Raw genomic sequence first — 20,082 nt, 5'->3', positions numbered from 1 at the left:
TCTCCGGGGCATACGGCCGGCGCTTCCCCGCCCTTTTCATATATCTATTCCAACACAGTCTGAGGGTCCACTCTTCCATCGTGACTTCCCTACTGGCCAGCCTCTGCTGCATCACAATGGACGACAAGACCTGTCGCTGAACGCCTACCCCTCGACCAACCTCGGGCCCCCTGAATTCTCTAGCCACATTCTGCGTCAGGACCTGGAGCTGCGCCGCCAAATAGTATAACTCGTAATCGGGGACGGCCATCCCACCCTCACATTTGGGTCTCAGCAGGGTGGTCAATGCTACCCGTCTGCGACCATGGCCCCAAAGAAAACCAGTCACCATCGCCCTCAGCTCCCTGAATATGCCCTGCGGGATCCACACCGGCAACGTTCTAAAATAGTAGAGCAGTCTCGGGAGTGCCACCATTTTCAACAGCGCCACTCGTCCCAATACAGACAGCGGGAGGGAGGCCCAGAAGTCCATACTACCTCTCAACGCTCTAATGCAGCGTCCCACATTCCCGTCAAGGAGGTCCGCTGTAGCATGGTAGATGCGTACCCCCAGGTACAGAAAGCAAGATGGTTCCCACTTCACAGACCCCACGAGCTGTGGGCAGCGCGTGGCCTTCCGCAGCGGAAACACACAAGTTTTAGTCCAGTTCACCCTGAGGCCTGACAGCTCCCCAAACCTGCTCAACATATCCACCGCGCCTTCCAGAGCCTTTCCAGCGTCCGCGAGGTACAGCAACAGATCGTCAGCGTACAGCGATATATAATGTGAGTCAAGGCCCTGCATGATCCCGTCGTAAGCAACTCCCAGCCTCGCCTGTGCAGCTAGGGGTTCCATCGCCAGAGCAAAGAGCAAAGGAGATAGCGAGCAGCCCTGCCTCGTACCCCTACACACCGGGTAAACCGAGGAGACCAGTGTCCCCAACCGCACCCGTGCTTTGGCCGAGGAATAGAGCACTCTTGTCCAGCCTCGGAACCCGTCCCCGATCCCGAACTTCGCCAGCACACCATCTAAAAAGTCCCACTCCAAACTATCAAACGCTTTCTTAATATCGACCGCCAGCACCACCGGGCCCGGATCGGACAAGGCAGCACTATCAATAACCCCGATCAGCCGACGGATATTCATCGAGGTACTCCTGGAGGGGATGAATCCCGCCTGATCCCTATGTACCAAAGAGGTCATCAATGGCAAGAGACGGGTGGCCAGGATACGACTCAGAATCTTATAATCCACCGTCAACATAGACAACGGACGGAAAGAGGCGACATCCAAAGCATCCCTGCCCGGTTTTAGCAGGGGCACCACCAGCGCCTCCGTCATGGACTCAGGCAATCGCCCCAGCTCCTTCGCCTCCACATATACAGCCTGCAGCCTGGGCGCTAGTACATCGATAAATTTGGCATAGAACTCGATCGGCAGCCCATCCACCCCCGGGGTCTTATTCCGCGCCATGTGGCCAATCGCCCCTCTAATTTCGGCCAGGGTGACAGGGCCTCCTATATCATGGGCGTCCTCCTCATCCAACACCGGTAGAGGAATCGGATCTAAGTAATCGCCAATGGCCGTGGCCTCCACCTCAAGGTGGCTGGTATAGAGGCCCGTGTAGTAGGATTGAAAGCGCTCCAGGACCGCGGTCTGCGAGCAAACCACCACCCCGTCTCCCCTTCGTATACTCAGCACCGAACAACCCCTAGGGGTCGGATCAGCCAACTTCGCAAGGAGCGTGCCCACCTTATCACGTTCCTCGTGCACTTTCACCACATACAACTTATAGTCATAGCACCGCAGTCTCTCAGTCTCAGTCGCCACTGCCTCCTTAGCACGCAACAGGTCGTCCTGCAGCTCAGGCCTCTCCGGACGCCGCAGTTCCACTTCTCTCAGCACCGACTCCGCTTTCGCGAGATCAGCCAGCACGGCACCCCTCACAGTCAGAAACCGGCCCATACATACCCCTCTCACGACCACTTTCATCGCATCCCATTCATTCGCTCTGGTCGCCGTCGACCCAGCATTGACCGCGAAATAGTCGTCAACGCCTTGACGGACCGTATCGCAGAACGCTGGGTCCTCCAACGTCTCTGGACGGAGTCGCCACGTGGGGACCGCCGATCTCGCCAACTGCCACTGCACCGAAATCAGCAGCGGGTTATGGTCCGAGACGGTTCTAGCCAAGTACTCAGTGTGCTGCACCACCCTCGCCAAAGACTCACAACATAGCACCGAATCCAAACGAACATGCAGATCATGCAGCGCCGAGAAATAGGAGTAATCCCGGGTGTCGGGGTGCTGCGCTCTCCATACATCCACCAAACCCCACCTGTCCTGCCATTCCCGCCTACGAGTCGCAAGTCTGCGCACCGGGGAATCCACCAAAGGCGGGTGAGACCTGTCCAACTGCACATCCGTAATAGAGTTAAAGTCACCTACCAGGAGGATAGGGCCTGCCAAGTAGCTCGCCAGTGAGCGCGACAAGCTCTCGAAAAAGTGGGCTTGCTCAGCGTTGGGGGCATAAATGGTACATAGCACTACTTCCCTTCCATACAGCCGTCCCTCCACCACTACATAACGACCCTCCGGATCTATCTTCTGACTCGTGACCTGGAATGGCGTGCCAGCCCTGACCCATATCAACACTCCTCTGGCAAACGCTGAGTAAGTCGTGCCAAACACCTGGCCCCGCCACCTCCTCTGCAAAGCCCCGCATTCCTGCTGTGTCAAGTGAGTCTCCTGAAGCATCGCTATCTGGACGCCCCGCCTCACCAAGTAGGCATGCACCTTGTGGCGCTTGACCATAGTGCGGAGACCCCGGACATTCCATGTGACACATTTCAGATTAGGTAACGTCCCCATAGAGCATCAAACCCAACAGTAGCACATGCCAAGAAATGTGACCCGCATCGCAGCAATTGTACAACCCCCTCAAAACATCCCCTACAACACCCACCCTCCCATTCCCCAGGACAGGGCCTAGTAACCCAGCTTCAGCCCCGTTCCAAACCTCAAACACCCCACACATCATACTAAACTGTGGTCGGCACCACAGAGGACCTTAGGGGTCCGATGGGGACTATGGAGCCCCGAACCAGGACGACAGAGCAACCACCCCGCGCCCACAGCCCCTCGCTGCCATTGCAGCCCCATACCTGGCAGTCCATGAAAAATCAGGAGCGTTCAGGCCATGCCAAAGTCCATCCACCAAAGGCCTCATCCATTAAAGATACCATCGGATGTCTGTGGAGTAACCTCCGGCCCCAGCGCTCCCCCCACCTCCGAGTCCTCATCACCAGTCTTCAAACCTTCACTCTCCGATGCCGAACCCCTGGAGGCGTCCTCTTGCTGCGACCCCGTTATATTCGCTGTGGCCTCCAACGCACTCCGTCTATCGGCCAGCATTTGCGCCTCTCGCTCGGCCCGTTGGCGTCGATTCCGGGAGCGGATGCGCTGCGATTTCCGGACACTGACCGGCTGTTCCCGATCCCTGGTTGGCCTGTGTGCCCGATCCGTCCCTGCTCGATACAGTTCCAGCCAGGACCAAGCTTCATCGGGCGCGTGAAAAAAGTGAGTCTTGCCATCAACGACAATCCGCAGTTTGGCCGGAAAAAGCAAGGAATATTGAATCCCCTCCTCTCTCAGCTCCTTTTTCACAGACAGGAAAGAAGCCCTGTTCCGCTGCACCTCTTGCGTGTAGTCCGGAAAGATGGTCACCTTACTGTTGCCCACCTGGAAGGGGCCACGATCCCTCGCCTTCTGGATCAGCAGATCCCGATCCTTATAGTGCAGCAGTCGGACCACCATCGGCCGAGGCGGTCGGCCCTCCAAGGGAGGTTTTGCGGGCACCCTATGCGCTCTTTCCAGGGAGAAGAAGGGGGAAAGGCCCTCAGGCGCCACCACAGTGCGGAACCAGTCCTCCAAATAGGCCACTGCATCATCCTTCTCAATCTTCTCCGGAAGCCCTACCACCCTCACGTTGTTCCGGCGGTTGCGGCCTTCCGCGTCCTCCACCCTACGCTCCAAGGTCGCCAGGCGACGGGCAACGTCATCAAGTTTATGTTCCGCCGTGACCACCGCCGGTTTCAGTTCCTGGAGCAGTAGTTCATTGGATTTCACCCGGTCCGAAAGTTTGGTGTGGTCCGCCCGCAACAGGCCGAGCCCCGACGCCACCTGCGCAATATCCTGGCGCAGTTCCTCTTTCGTGGCGGTTATCGCGGCCAAAATTGCGTCTAGGCGGAGGTTGAGCCTCTGTTCTTGCGGCGAGGACTCCGTCTGGGAGCCGCCAGCCAGATCTTCCTGCCTCTGGCTCCCCAGTCCAGCAGGCTCGGCGCCGCCAAGCCCCTGTGCAGCCATCTTGGATGCAAGTACTCGGCCGCACGAGCAGCCCCTTCAATCAAAGGCGAGGCCCACCAGAGGCACCCAGCCGAGCCCAACGCATCAATCCTCAGGATAAGCGAGTGTCCGCGGTGCCAACTGCACCCCACGCACAGCTCCTCGATCAGCTCCCGGGCGGCAGTGCGCTCCACAGTGTCCCGCAGCCTCTCAGGGAACACCCGCAGCCCACCCGGGTCAGTGGGAACAGAGTCCGCGAGAGGGGCGGGCCGCGAATCCGGCGAGGCCCCAGCTACACCGGCCCCTCCGCTACACCACTTGCTGTAGGGCCCAACACTACACCTCCAGCTCGGTGCGTCTTCACCGCCCAGCGGGCGGGGCCCCCACCTCTGGTCGGGCGGACTGCCACCTCCGAACCGCCAGGCCCCGGGATGTCCAAGCGCCGCGGGCGGCCGCCCTCCCCAGCTCTCCGCCGGCCGGTAGTTCACTCCTGCGACCTGTTGGCCCCACGGTGTGGTGGCCGGTGTGAGGATGGCCTCCCAAGCCCACAGCGCCCTCGGTGGCCCAGCACAGGGGCAGGCTCCGCTCCGCTGCCTTCTCAGCAGTAGGTGGGGGAGGGGCGCCTCACACGCCTCACTCACCGGCAAAGCACCGCCGGGCCCCCCCGCTGCTCAGGGTCCGCTCCGATGAGCCCCCGCTCCGCACACCGCTGCCGAAATGCTCCGCCCGAGCCTGTGGCCGCTCCAGTGCGCCACAACACACCGCTCTCGGAGCCCTCAGGGAGGCGGCGCCGCCATCTTGGCTTCGTCCGCTCGATAGTCGCGCCGGGCTCCAGGTCCGCCCGCTGCCACCGGCCAGGGTCCCGACGGAGCCGAACGCTCCTCGAATGCTCACCAGCCCTCCAGACTACGAATTCTGCCGCCAGGCAGCGCGGGGCAACGGACAATCAGGAGAAAAGACGGGGCATGGCGCGGAGCAACTCGCTCACGCAGCCATCCCGGTCGGCGCTGTAGCCACGCCCTTGACATGCTTTATCCATGGGATAGTTAAAGAGTTACCATATTCCATAATTTCTTTTAACCCATCCCTGTAGTCCTGTAGTTCGGGCACTCTCCATAATCTAACCCATAACATCAACGGGCGGATTATGGTATAGTGGTCGGTTCTTTTGATGTACAGGTCCAATTCAAGAGGTACTAGAGGAGTACCTCTTGGGACTCTTACCAAACTCCTCATAAAATTATTGTCCAGAAGACGAAAGGAGTCTCTCGACCCTGGCCCCCAGATTTCTGCGCCATAAAGCGCTGAAGGTTGAACCTTGAATTTAAATAATTCAACTACTGGGGACACCGCTTTGCTAGTGCTCAAACTCTGTTTTTTAAGGATTGGCTTAACATTCTGAATAAATGCTAGCTTACTTTTTTCCCTTTGGGCTTTCCAGGTGAACTTTGAATCTAGAGTAACACCCAAGTACGTAAAGTGTGAGACCGATTCTAGTTTAATTCCGTCCAAAATTAAACATCCTTTAGCTGTTTTTTGTAGATTAAGGGACATACATTTGGTCTTATTCCCATTTATCTCCAAGCCTTTCTTCCTACAATAACTGCTAAAAGAATTAAGTAAAGCTTGGAGACCTCTTTTTGTTTGGGAAATCAAAATAGTGTCGTCGGCAAACAACAATGATGTCACCTTTTCGCCATTCAATTTAGGTGAGTCATTTGTACATCCTTCTAAAAATTTTGGAATGTCGTTCACAAAGAGTGAAAAGAGTGTGGGGGCCAAAACACAGCCTTGGCGGACTCCGCGCTCGATAGGGATTGTTTGGGTTAATTCCCCATTTGGGCCCCATCGAATTTTCGCAAAGTTCCTTTCGTGTAGTTCTTTTATCTGAACCAAGAGGCTATTTGGCAATCCTACATCATACAATGTTTTCCATAGAAGATTGCGAGGCACTAGATCAAACGCTGCTCTCAAATCAGTTGATGTGAACATATTTCCAGTGGAGACAGCAGAATCTAAATATCTGGTCAATTGTGCTTACTTTACTACGGAACCCAGCTTGAAATTTCGTTAAGATTGTGTTCACGTCCATCCAGTCACTGACACGGGTTAATATGTGTCGTGAATAAATTTTCTGGAGGATGTCCAGCAAGCTGATTGGCCGGTAGTTAGAGGGGTTCATCCGATCCCCTTTCTTATAAATTAAAACAATTTCTGCCCCGCGCCAACTTTCCGGGAAGTCTAAGCAAAGGGATAATATATTACACAAGTAATTTATGTACGGTGCCCAGGTTGGTGTGTCATGTTTATAAAGATCACCAGGGATCTTGTCCAAACCTGGTGCTTTACCTGACTATACTAATTTAATTGCCGACTCTGTTTCGGCTATTGTAAAACCCATACACTCTGTAGGGTATTTGAGACATGGAACATCCACATCTGTTCGGATGCCCTCATATTTTTTGTATAGGTTGGTAAAGTGGTTAACCCAAGTTAATTCGTCCCATATAAGATTCCCCTGTTCCTTTCACGTTCGACCCTGGCTTCATAAACTGGCCTGAGCTGTTTTTGGGATGCTCCTAATCTCCTAAGCTCACTGAAAGGTTTTGAAACATTCTTACTGAGAGAATGTACTAAATAGTGCTCATTATAGTCCCAGTGCAGGTAGGCTTACAACACAATTTATATGTGTTAAACCACTCCCTGGCTTTGAACTCTACCTGAATGAAGTACAATCACAATTAGCAAAATCACCGTACATGAAGTTCAGTTTTTGACATCCTCCAGATCAAATTAAACACGACCAGATGGTTATCTTCCCCATAGACGCAGGGTAGGCCTACTGTATATTATGCACTCAGTTTTAAACACTGAAGAAAATCTTGCACATATGCTATTCTCTTGTGTGGCTTACACCACCCTGAGAAAGAAATTGATAAAATCAATTTGTTGTAACATGGAGATCAGGAAATTTTTGAAGCACTAAGAATCTTAAAAACATATACGCCTCTGCTTTTAATTTTCTTTAGCAGATACCTCTTTGCTGTAAACTTAGTATGCAAGGAAAAGGGCCTGAAATTTTAATATGTAGTTTTAACATGACTAATTTTATTGTTTTACTTGTTCTTATTCTTATCCGGGTTTTAATGAATGCATGATGATTTGGAAATGTTTTACACAATATTTTTCTTGTATTACATGGTATGTTTGTATGCTTTTTATGTGTTTTAACTGAAATAAAATATATTCTACCCTAAAAAAAGAGAAGATATTTAAAGGGATCTGTAAGCAATATATTTCTGTTAGAGAGAAAGGACAAGTGTGCAAGACATTAGCCTGAGAAATCTGAACGGTGGGGTGGAGTTCCACCATTTCAAGATGGACGGCATGCATTTATTGGAAGGTGTATTGCAGACAGGGGATTGTTGACCCAGTTGGGTTTGAAAGATGCCCATTTGACAATTCCAATATCGGAGCCCCATCGGAGATTCTGGCAGTTCAGTTGGGTTGGGAAAATGTGGAAGTTTGTTTGCTTGACATTCGTGCTGTCTGCCCGTTGGTGTTTCCCAAAGGTACTTCGGCCAGTGGCAAAGTTTCCAAGGGTACTGGGTGAGCATCTAATAATATATCTGGACGACATACTGTTTATGGGTCAGGAGAGATCAAAGTTAGTGGAATTCACAGATAGGGCAGTGTCCTTGTAGAAATATTTTGGGTTCATGGTGAACAGAGAAAAGTTGTCTCTTGTTAAGAGTCCGGAGACAGTTTTTAGGATTTATGATAAATACAGTAGAAGGGCAATTGAAATTGCCAAAGGAAATAATGGAGAGGATAGGAAAGAAAATATGAAAGTTGTTGAGTTTAGAAAGAATTTCTTTGAGAATGGTGGCCAGAGTGGCAGTTCTATTATCTTCAATGATTCAAGGTATTTTTTCCAAGGCCTTTGAGTTATCGAGCACCTCAGAGATTGAAAGCGTAACAGTTGAGAGAAGGGTTGAAATATTCAGAAGAAGTTGTGCTTACCGAGGAGGCCCAGGAGGAACATGGTTGGTGGTTAAGGAATACAGAGATGTGTGATGGGAAAGCTATTTTTGAAGAGAATCCGGAGATTAATATAGAATTGGGTACAAATTTAGCAGGATGGGAAGCACGTTGTGGTGCAGTATTAACAGAAGGAATATGGTCAGAAGAAGAGAGCAGGTTACCCATAAACTGTTAGAAACTATTGGCAGGGTCCTTTGCGATAAGGAGTTTTACGGAAAACATGGCAAAGTTTCAGTACGTTAACGGATGGACAATGTCTCAGTAGTGACATATGTGAACAAGTTCGGAGGTCTAAGGTCGCAGAATCTAGATTTGGCTAGTTGTTCAGAGTTGTTCTGATAGTATTGCTTGAGATAGAATATTTTAGTGTAAGCAGACACATACTAGGGTTGAGCAATGTGGAGGCAGATGGGTTCTCAAGGAATTAAAGGGACTTGAGCGATTGGACTCTGAACAGATCTGTTTTCCTGAAGTTGATGGAGTCAGTCAGCCTGTCATCTTTATTGTATAATTACTTAAAATAATAACAAACATATAAAAAAAAGCCAATGTACAAAGAGAGACAGACTCATAGGTGCTGATATGACAGTAAGCATTTAAAAAAAAGTTGTACACATTACATTAAAAAAATTAGCCGCACAGGAATTTAAAGCCCAGAAGTAATGAACTTACAAATGTTATTTTAGTGAACATGCAGGAGCACGCTATGTGAATGCATAAAATGAGTTGTGGAATGCCCTAATGCAGAGGTTATGACAGATGCCTGGCCAGGATACCTTGCAAGCGTGCGAGAATTGACGGGTGTACAAGCCTCAATTCTAAAAGGTGTGCACCGTCAAAGCTGTATGCAACCAAACTGTTTGAAAGAGGTGCTGCATAATAGCAAAGCGCCTTGTAAGCACACGCAATTACGTGCAATGTTGCAGGGTGTCGGGCCATACCTTATCACGCCCAGTCTCGGGATGGGGGGGAGCTTTTGTTTAAAGTGCCATGTGCTTGATCATAAAATGATTAATAGGCATGCATAGTGACATGATGTGGATCACCCTGATGAAGGAGACCTTCCACACATGCTTAAAACTCGTAGGGGGGAAGCTATTTGCTTAGAGTGCCACATGCTAGGTCAAAAGGGGCTTAATAGGCATACATAATAATAAAGTGCGAAGGGCCCTGTGGTTAGAATTTTTCCACATAGTAAGCCAAATTATCAGGTCATGGCTATCATTACTTTTCACACTGTGGTAATGGATGGCTTTAAAGTGTCTGGACCACTCGGTGGCAAGCGTGGCAAAGGAATCTTCTAACTTCATCAAAGAACTTGCCAATCCATGCTAGTTCCATTGTCACAACTGTTGTGTAGATATGGGTCAACTTCTCTTTGCAAGTTCTTATCACATTCTGCAGAAAGAGGGTTCTTAGGTAAATCCGCCTCTAGGACAACAGCAAATTATATGCATTGTCGTCTCAGAATTGTATTGGCATAGACTCCCTGCCAGTGACCTGCAGGAATGTTCAAGTGGACCCTATATTTCCGGATGGGCAGAGTTAGGAGCCTGGTCCGCAGTATGTTCTATAGGGCTTGTCTTCCCAGGACTGCTTACAGGTATGGTTGGCAAAAGGTGTCTTCATGCAATTTAAACAGACTCACTGCGCCTAGGGTGTTTCTAATTTTTTCTGAGTCCCGCTCCCTTGATATGTGCTTGGTTTGCTCATTTACTATCCCCTTCAGACTGTTCATAGAGATTGGTGGATCTGTTATGCACTCTGGGGACACGTTTAATGAATCTCTAGCACTGCTCAAACACTTTGACCTGCTGCTTTTTTGTCCTGAAATATCATGCTCCATGCACCTCTCATTGAGTCTGGATCCGCCGTGGACACTTGATGGTGACACTTGATCAGATCATTTTACATTCAATATCCATCTTTACAAGATTGAACTCTAGGCGGATCAGTGGGTGCCAAGTAGTTTTTGGAATTTTAAATATTTTACTGTATGCGGCTGTGTGGCAATGTTCGAATAGCTCGTGAGCATGCCAGGGAAGGCAAGGTGGCCATAGTTTATCATTGGTAGCAATTTTGCCTGCAGAAATCGTTGATTACCCTCTCCTGAGTGACTTTTGTAACTTGCCAGGTCTGGTGGCTCAGTGAACTAATGCGTCCACTGTAGGGACCTCAGTACAACCTCATGGTCAAAGGTTCAAATTCTGGCGGGCCCACTCAGTCTTTCATCCTTCGGAGGTCGATAAAATGAGTACCACGGAGTTGGGTTCCAATAAACATCTGTTATTCAGCTCCAAGATAGCCTTTGTCAACGTCCACTTTACAAATACACATGTTGTGTTTGCAAAGTGCGTATGTTGTCTTTGCTGCTTTGTCTGCTAGTGCCTAGGCCTGCGAGGTGGATTTACCTGTGTCTGTCAACCAAACACCTAGGTAAATTTACTTGCTGGTGGTACTTATCCTTAGAGGGCCTAAATGCCACTCTAGCTGATGTTTCTTAATTCTGTGACCAAATTCTAGAACTTTGGGTTTCATGGCATTTGCTTGTAGAACGTTCTTTGCATTATTCAGGTGATGTATATACTAGGCCCTATTCATACCGATTCTAGTTTGGTCCAGTAGCACCAGAACGCTTGTGTACTGCATGATGAAGAGTCTGTTGTGGCCTAGCTTAGACAGGAAGCTATTTACTTTCAGCATTTACACACCTAGGTCTCCAGTGTATAAATAAAATAAAGTGGGAGCAATGACGCATTACAGCTTTAGCCCTTTGTTAGTATAGATTTTTGGAGTAGCATGGTTCTGTGAGATCTTGGTCCGGACCCAGGTGTCTGTGTACAGCTGTGTGATGGCCGCAAGGCGAGGGCAATAATATTGTACGTGGTGGAGGAGTTAAGCCTGAACCCTGTCTGATATTAAGTAATGATGTTGTTCTCGTCGATCCAAGCCACCAGCTCATTCAGAAGCACTTTCTCGAAGGCTTTACCATCAAAATCCAGTAGGGCTAGCAGCCTGTAGTTTTGAGTGTTGTCTCCTTTTTTCTGTATGGGATGCAAGATGGAGCCTTTCCATGAGTTCGGGATGGTTGATGTTGAGATGCAGGCGTTGAAGAGGCTGTGCATATAAGGTGTCCAAAATTCCCGGTCTTCATTGAAGATGTTACCTGATAATCCATTTGGTCCAGGGGCTCCATCCGGCTGGATGCCCTTCAAGATGCTTAATATCTCCTTTTTTTGCAGACCACCATTCGAGACTCCTCCAAATCTTCTAAGTTGTTATCAAGGGCCTTCTTGTCAGAATCCCTAGTTTTATCACTGTCGACATAAAGTCATGCTAAGTTGGTGACCCATTAATTTGCTGGAACTGCATTCTCCTTGTGAATTCTACTTGTTAGGCTATTCACATACCCCAGAATCCTGAAGTTGTGAAGTTTTGGGGTCCATTTCAGGTGGACCTATTTGCAAACAGGAGACTTTTAATTGACGTCCAGACACTGTCAGTGGGGATAGATACTTTCAGACAGGATTGGAGAGGTCTCGGACCATATGTTTTCATCTCTTTTCAATAATTACTCGAGTAACTTTGATGGTATGTAAGTGGAAGGAGACAGTTGTGTTAGAAACTCCACTTTGGAAATCCCAGGTTTGGTATCCAATACTTGAAGAAATGTTGGTGAATTTTTCAGTTTGGTTGCCAATATTTCAAGAAGTTTTGGTAGGTCCAACAGGAGCGATGCCCAAAATGGTTTGACAGGTCAGCTGAGACTGGTAGCATGGAGAATATCAGACTTGTCTGAGAGGTATGAGGACTTTCACGAGAAGCTATGAATCTCATTAAGGAGTCCTGGGCACCATATACAAGGAAAATGTATAGACTGGCAATGCAGACATGGATTTGCTGGTGTGTGGAGATGGATTTTGATCCCATTTCAATGGATGTGGTAGCAGTAGTGAAATATTTATCTGAATTGTTTGAGAGATGATCATCTTACAGGATGATTAATGTTCATAGATCGCCAAATGCAGCTGGCCATGTTTTGAAAAATGGTATTACGATTGGTCAGGATGTATTGGTAAAGAGATTGAGTGGTATAAGGATATTGAAACCACCATTTCAAAGTATAATTCTGTTTGGGATGTTACTAGGGGGGATAACGATCTGGAGGGATTAGATGCTAATGAAGTACTGCGTTTAAGGGTGTTATAACAAAAGTTAAAGATTTTTTTAATTTTTTTTAATTTATTTACTTGAGTTTTATATAGCGCTGGCTAGACCCGCAGGTATTAGAGCGCTTTACATGAGGAGAGTTACATAGGTTACCAGTTTACATTCTTAGGTTAATGGCGTTTAGAGGGGTAAGGGGGTAATGTAAAAGGGTGAGGGGATGGAGAATTGAGCGGAGCATAGGCATAAGGATAGACCAGGCAGGTGAAGAGGAATTCAGCGAAGAGAGGAAGGGAAAAGGGGAGGTAGCCAAAGAATGACGAAGGGAAGCGGAGGTGGAGGGATAGGGGACAGCGTGGAGACAGGGAAGTAACTGTGTCTGACTTCCGGCTGGGTGGGACAGGGATCATTCTTAGTCCTCCGTTATGTGTGATGCCCATTTTCACAGTGGACTCTCTCAGCGGGGTCGTTGAGACTCAAGGGCATAAAATGCTGGATCCCTCCCCAACAAGGGGAGAGGAGTGCTTTGGTAACAGGCACACTCAGAGGAGGGAAGAGGTGGGGGAGGGGGTAGGAAACCCATCAGAAACCGTGTCTGACGTCCGGCAGGGTAGGAGACGGCTCCCAGTGGTAAGGAGATCAGTCCCAGTCCTCCACTATGTGTGACACCCTGGTCACTGTGGACTTTCTCAGAGGGGTCTCTGAGACTCCAGGGCAAAGGTGCTAGATCCATCCCCAACAAGGGGAGTAGGAGTGCTTTGGACAAGGGCATTGTAATGGGGTCCATTTAAGGGAGTCAAGCTGGTAGAGAAAGGCACTCTCTGTAAAAGTGTCTAATGGCATTGCCACCCCTCAATAAGCAAAAGCCTTTACCCGGGCGCCCCTTCACGAGGCTGCAATGCAGGTGCCTGATCACCGCCATTTTAAGGCCAGGCACTGCTTGATCAGGATTGATTCTGCTGGCTCCACCACTGTACGAGGAGCCCCTTCTTCTCCGCACCGGGAGGACAAAGCGAGTCAGTCGGGTAATGGCTCCCGCTTCACAGGGGGCTCTCCTACGCCTCCATAGGCAGTGCGACTCATCCATCGAGCGCCAATGCGGCTGGGCACTGGTTTCCGCATACAGCTCCCGACTCACTGGAACCAATCGAGAGAGGTCACGAGCTCTCAGACGTCCACGAGCGATCGGAGGTCACGCAGTCCCCAGAAGCCCACAGGGTCGCATCTCCCTTCTTGGCAGCGCAGCGCGGTAGGAGCTGCCATTTTGCCTCGCGTCTGGAGGATCCTGAGCAAGGTCCAGGGCAGCAGCGGCGAGAGGGGAGCCCCAGATCAGAGATCTGGGAGATAGCGGGAGTCTTACGATCCAGCTAGCAGGCCCATTTATCCCAGCCAGCTGATCTAGGCTGCATGCCTTCCACAACGGGAGGGACATGGGGACACCAGTGTCCAGGGTGTGCAGCAGGCGCAGCGTTCAACCAGCGGGCTCCTTGTCCAGCGTTCGGCGGTAATTTGAGCAGAGTGGCAGTACAAGAGTTTATTCTTCAGATCAGCAGTGTTAGTATCACCGGGGAAAAATACTGCTTCTCGACTTTACGAATCCGCCATCTTAGGGTCAGGCATCATTCTTTAATAAATTCGCCAAATCAGTGTAGACAGTCGTTCTGACTAGCGCTGCACTTAAGCCACTCACGGTGCTATAGTAGCGATATTCACACGCGCGGTCTCCCTTTTACATCCCCTTTGTTAACAGATCAAACTTTAGACTCTTGGCCGCCATTATGTCTAAATTCGGTAAGAAGGGTATCGGGTGTTAGGGCCCTTGAAGTTTTAAACAGGTTTTTTTCACCAGAGGGTGTGAGTGTTTATTTAAACAAAAGGGAAAAACAAATTTGGTATCTATATTTTATCCATTTTTTGATGAGCATGTAAGCTTGTGTGTGGTGTGATGTGTCAAAGAGTATGAAAGAAGGAAATTACAATTGGGATCTGTGGGTGTGAATCAATTGCTTATTTCTTTTAGGCAACCTCATAAGGCTGTATCATCTCAATCTCTCGCTAGATGGGTAAAGGAGGTGATGACAAATTCAGGTGTGGATGTTAGCTTGTTTGTTTGGAGCACATTCTGTGAGGAGTGTGTCTGACTCAAAAGCTTTTATGCCCGGGAAAGTGCATTGCAAGACATTCTGAGGTGTGTAGATTGGCCAAATGATGAGATTTTTGCTAACAAAGCTTTAAACTTGCAATAATGTTAGCCTCCAGTCTTGTTATAAAATGTAGATTTTCTCCAGCTCAGAAAATCTGGATTTTTGTAAAAGCCCATCGGAGCTGGGGAAATTCTACATTTTAAATGCCATACGTCGGGCCCGGTCCTAGAGGGTGGGCCGGGTGGGCCTGGCCCACCCAAACATGAACCTTGGCCCTGGCAGTGACATCAGCAAGGCCAACCGAAAATGGCCACTGCAATTTAAAATGTTCTCTGAACATTATTTTCCTTCTTTCTTTAGGAGTTGCGTGATTGGGCCTGGGCTCGCTCCCCCAATCACCTATCTGCATTTCCTATTAGAAAGGTGGGCTGTTTCCCCGCCCACTCGTGCAGGTGAAGAGGAGTTTGTTTATGCGGGTTTATTTTCCTGACCACTTGAGCTGCTTATCTGATCGGGCTCTGACAGAGTTTGTTAGGAGCAGGTAAGAGAATATGTGGCTATTGTTGCGTTTTTTTCATCTGTGAGCAAGACATACTTTGTGTGCTGTTTATATTTTATTTAAATAGTTTGTTTAAATCGTTAGTATCATTATCATGACTTGTTCAGCCAAGGAGGCACGACAATTATTAAAATGTCCAGACAACTCTGGGGATTAATTATCCTGCTGGAGAGCAATCTTTTGTCTGTTTGTAGTTTTTTAAATGCAGAACAACTGTTGTTAACGTGGATAGCTCAGTGGGTTACTGCCTTTGTCACAGAGATCCTTTGATTACTTGCAGTTCAGAAGTTACAATCCTAGCATAGAACAATTAGATTTTTTTTTTCTATTGCTAGTTAGTTCACATTTCCCAGTCTTTCGTAATTCTAAAGTTGCAATAAAGAGTTTGTTTGGGCATTAAACATTCTAGTCAGTAAAGCCAACCCCCAACCACTGGGGTATGCTTTAAATCCTGTGTTTGTGCTTCTCCAGACCTAACCTTAGTAAAACATATTGCCCAGCAGTATGGATGACATGTGATTCCTACACCTGGTAATCCTCATTAGCTTATGTGACATTCCCTAGAGGCTGGTTTACATACTTGTATGATTCATTGTCTCTGCATAATGTGTGCGTGATGTAAAGTACTGTGACACCCTACACTACGAGTAGCGCTAGACAACAAATAACATGCATACAAGAGAGGGGCTACTGAGAGATGATAGGCGCTGTTGGAGGGTGGCTACGAGGGAATCCGAGAGGGACATCATGGGGGGAGAGGCTATGGAGCGCTGAGGGGCACTGGTGGAGGGTGGCAATGAGGAAATCTGAGGAGGAGTTCATGGGGGTGGAGCTACGGAGAGATGAGGGGCACGGGTACGGGTGGAGGTTATTTGTGAGGGAGTCTGAGGAGGAGGTCATGGGGGAGGGGCTTTGGAGTGTTGAGGGTCACTGGTGGAGGGTGGTAGGGAGGGAGTCTGAGGAGGAGGTCATGGGGAGGGGCTTTGTAGCGATGAGGGTCACTGGTGGAGCGTGGCAGTGAGGAAATGCGAGGAGGAGGCCATGTGGGGGAGGGGCTTTGGAGCAATAAGGTGCCTTGGTGTAGGGTGGTAGGGAGGGAGTATGAGGGGGGAGGAGCTACGGAGAGATGAGGGGCACTGGTGGAGGGTGGAGGGTGGTAGGGAGGGAGTCTGAGGAGGAGGGCAGGGGCTATGGAGCGATGAAGGGGCACTGGTCGAGGGTGGTAGGGAGGGAGTCTGAGGAGGAGGTCATGAGAGATGAAGGGCAATGTTGGAGGATGGCAATGATGGAATCCGAGGAGGAGGTCATGAGGGGGAGGTGCTTTGGAGCGATGAGGGGCACTGGTGCCAATGCTTTTGTTTAGTAATAGGGACTACCTCCAGAAGCGACAAATTGGGCCCGCAGTGGCCCACCCGAATGCGCCCTTGGCCCACCCAAATAAAAAACACTACCTGCCCAGAATGTGAAGTACTATTGGATAAATACTGGGAACGGATGAAGGTGTTGCATAGGACATGGGCCCAGTGGTAGCTATGCTGAGCCCTGGCATTTATAACAAGCAACAAATAAGGTAATTAGGGAGTCTGAGGAGGAGGTCATGGGCAGGGGCTATGGAGCGATGAAGGGGCACTGGTCGAGGGTGGTAGGGAGGGAGTCTGAGGAGGAGGTCATGAGGGGAAATGACTACGGAGAGATGAAGGGCAGTGTTGGAGGATGGCAATGATGGAATCCGAGGAGGAGGTCATGTGGGGGAGGTGCTTTGGAGCGATGAGGGGCACTGGTGCCAATGCTTTTGTTTAGTAATAGGGACTTCCTTAATCTTGAAAGCTTTATAATATGCTTAGCATTCAAGTACTTGTGTTGAAGCCTGGCCTGCTGGAATTCGATGGTTTGCAGTTAGGTCCAGACATTGCTCGTACTGCCGGGCCAGCCGGAATTCTAGGGATTGCAGTTGGGTCCAAACCTTGGTCTTACTTTCAAATAACTCTCCACATGCTCTGTGTACACACAGAAGCAATCCGTTGTATCATGCTGCCTGTTTGCAAGTACATATGATGTAATCAGGGCTTGTTGGCTACCTCCAGAAGCGACAAATTGGGCCCGCAGTGGCCCACCCGAATGCGCCCTTGGCCCGCCCAAATAAAAAACACTACCTGCCCAGAATGTGAAGTACTATTGGATAAATGCTGGGAACGGATGAAGGTGTTGCATAGGACATGGGCCCAGTGGTAGCTATGCTGAGCCCTGGCATTTATAACAAGCAACAAATAAGGTAATTGAAAATGTACAACATGCAAGCGTATAGTATTGTTTTATACCATTTGAAACACGCCCCTTTTGACAAATAAATAAATAAATAAATGATACATTTCAGTGTTGTCAGTTACTACTGAAGGTGAATTTGTGAGGCATGCATTTAAAGAGAATGTGTCGCTTGCAGAGAGTTGTTGGATATTCCCTTTCTGGTTTAACTTCAAGGCATACGTTTCAAGCATTTTTAGGCTTGATTTGGCACCATTAACTGTCCAACACCCTCTCAGGATTGGGGACAAACACTTAAAATAACGTTATGTATACAGGGGGGTTTTGAGTCGCACTCCTATAGCCATTGTTCAATTGGATTATCATTCTTATTTTGAATTAGCCAATAGGAGAGCATACAATGAGCAAGTGGTCAGCCCCCTTCAGCCACTGTCTGTCTTGCGAGTGTCATTCATATTTCACTCCGCCTACAGAACAACTGTTTATATTATGAAGTGCCGTGAAGAGTGACTGACGGCATTTTGCTGTTTACTATTGAAGGCACATCTTTCCAGGGAGGAGTTGTTTCCAGCACTTCTGAGAATGCAGAACTGTACCCATAGTGAAACTTTCACTGCTTTTCTCGATTTATAAAGCCTCGACAACTTACTGCTTTCTTGTTTCCATTTTCCCCAGATAACCGATGTCACCTTTTCCCCCCCACTAATAATTGTATTCAATAAAGACAGTTTAAAACAATTACCGCCTGCTGCGAGAAACTCCTACTCAGGAAATGGGTGTATGGCTAGTACTGTTTCTCCAAACGCATCAATGGAAAGTGCACGTTAGAATATTTTCTGATTCAAAACACTGCAAACTGCGTAAGAGAACGATCCACGTGTTGCGGTTTTCCTGTGAATCTAAGGGTGAGCGGTGGTTGCACCACTTATAGTGCCCGTCTGACCAGTAGTCTCTTATGATTATCACACATATCCAAGTGGTGTCGTATTCATCCACTGCATGCATTTTACACTGAGCAGGAGGACTATAATCAGTGTAAAGATTTATGTGCTGTAATCTGGTTAATCGGGTGCCAGGCTTCACCTTTCCTCCATTAAATTGAAACCCCACCCCCTCACAAGTCTGCTTAGCTACTGACATTAAAAACAAACTAGAATGACTAACCTGATGGACGTTTTGAAGTGGCAGTCTGTAAATCAAAACACGTATTGCCAGAGTGAAGGAGGATGAATTAATTTACCAGTCCACGAAGCGACATCTTTTTATTTACAAAAGCTGCCATTTCAAGGTCCATCAGTTAAGATTTTTCAGTCCGTTGTGTATGCCACTTTCATCCTTGCCAAGTACCACGCATTAGGGGTTAGACTAACGCATTTTAGTGGTGGTTTACGCATAAATGCACTAAAATGCATTAGTTACGAATACTGGTCCTTTGAGAACATGGGTTGATAGGCACCCCAGGATGAATAATAAAGGATCCCAGGAGCACTTTCTAGCTGTTTTCTATGCTCTTTGCTCCAATCAATGTTTTTACTTGGCTGCCGTCCAACTCGTTGCTATGGTGAGCGCGCTAGCAGCTTGGCTAACAAGAAGTTATTTCCACGGTGGCATGGTGCTTCAAAACTAATATGCTGTCTCTCTCTGGAAGCCATGGATTGGTTGAATTAGGTATTGTCATGGGGTTGTTTGAGTTGAGAACTTCTCACTGTGCGTAACTGGCTATTGGACTTTGGATACTCTATAGCTGCTTAAGATTGGCTTAGAGAAAGCTTTCCGGTTGTCCATTGGCTCAGAGTGTTACTGTGAGTGCAAGTGCCCAGCACAGAATTTGCCTGCTGTACATCTTTCAGCAGTGGGCAGAGCTCCCTGGCTCCTTTCTGAGTGACCGTGTCTGTCCCACTCCTTTAGCTGTGCCTACTCGAAGACTGGTGTGCTCCTCGGGCTCGATGAGGGTGAACTGATTGTTGTCAAGGCAGTGTGAGTCTATAATGCTCTGACAACCCACCACAAAATTCCTCGAGCGGAGTCCACAACGAGGGCGCTGAGCTTGAAATACTTGGCTGTTCCTCTGCACCCAGTGCTGCGAGATGGGTTTACCCCTCTATCAACTAAAAGCTTGTGCTTAAAACCCCTTCGGAAACCATTGCACGAACCCGTTTTATTCATGATAGTGCTCTTTGTGCATTATCCCACCCCATATCCGTTCAGAAGAAAATAACCTTAATCCATATATAATTCTGGAGATAGTTTAGCTCCCTCTTCGGTTTTAGTCTTCTGTACATATTTATTCGAAATACCAACGTGGGAAGTGTAATAGGTTGTACCAAAAGCATGGTATTTACTGTAGATGAAGCACGTTGCTTGCATGTAGCAGGCTCTGGGATTCTTACGTAGGCTGTGCTTTGCGTTGATGTTCATTAGTGGACCTTCCTACTCAGCCCTCTTGCTTCCTTGGGCTGCTTTGCACACCCACATTGGCCCTACAGCAGGCATTATTTTCCTTGCTTATTACACTAACGTCCTTTTTGCAGATGAGGATATCTTGCCTGGGATCAGGATGACAAAGTCATGGTGCAAACTGA

At 48.6% G+C, this 20,082-nt stretch overlaps 1 long non-coding RNA gene across 1 annotated transcript in view; it reads left to right on the top strand.

Annotated features, from left to right (window-relative positions):
- LOC144770067 (uncharacterized) overlaps window positions 1-20,082 on the top strand; it is a 304,509-nt gene that overhangs the window by 18,248 nt on the left and 266,179 nt on the right. Inside the window, exon 2 of the long non-coding RNA XR_013598785.1 lies at window positions 15,040-15,220. This is a non-coding gene — a long non-coding RNA (uncharacterized LOC144770067). The remainder of the gene's footprint in view (window positions 1-15,039; window positions 15,221-20,082) is intronic.

The sequence above is a fragment of the Lissotriton helveticus genome, chromosome 7, assembly GCF_964261635.1.
Source record: "Lissotriton helveticus chromosome 7, aLisHel1.1, whole genome shotgun sequence".
In the NCBI taxonomy this organism is placed as follows: domain Eukaryota; kingdom Metazoa; phylum Chordata; class Amphibia; order Caudata; family Salamandridae; genus Lissotriton; species Lissotriton helveticus.
Note: the sequence above shows the minus strand (reverse complement) of the source record. Positions and strands in the feature narration are given on the sequence as shown.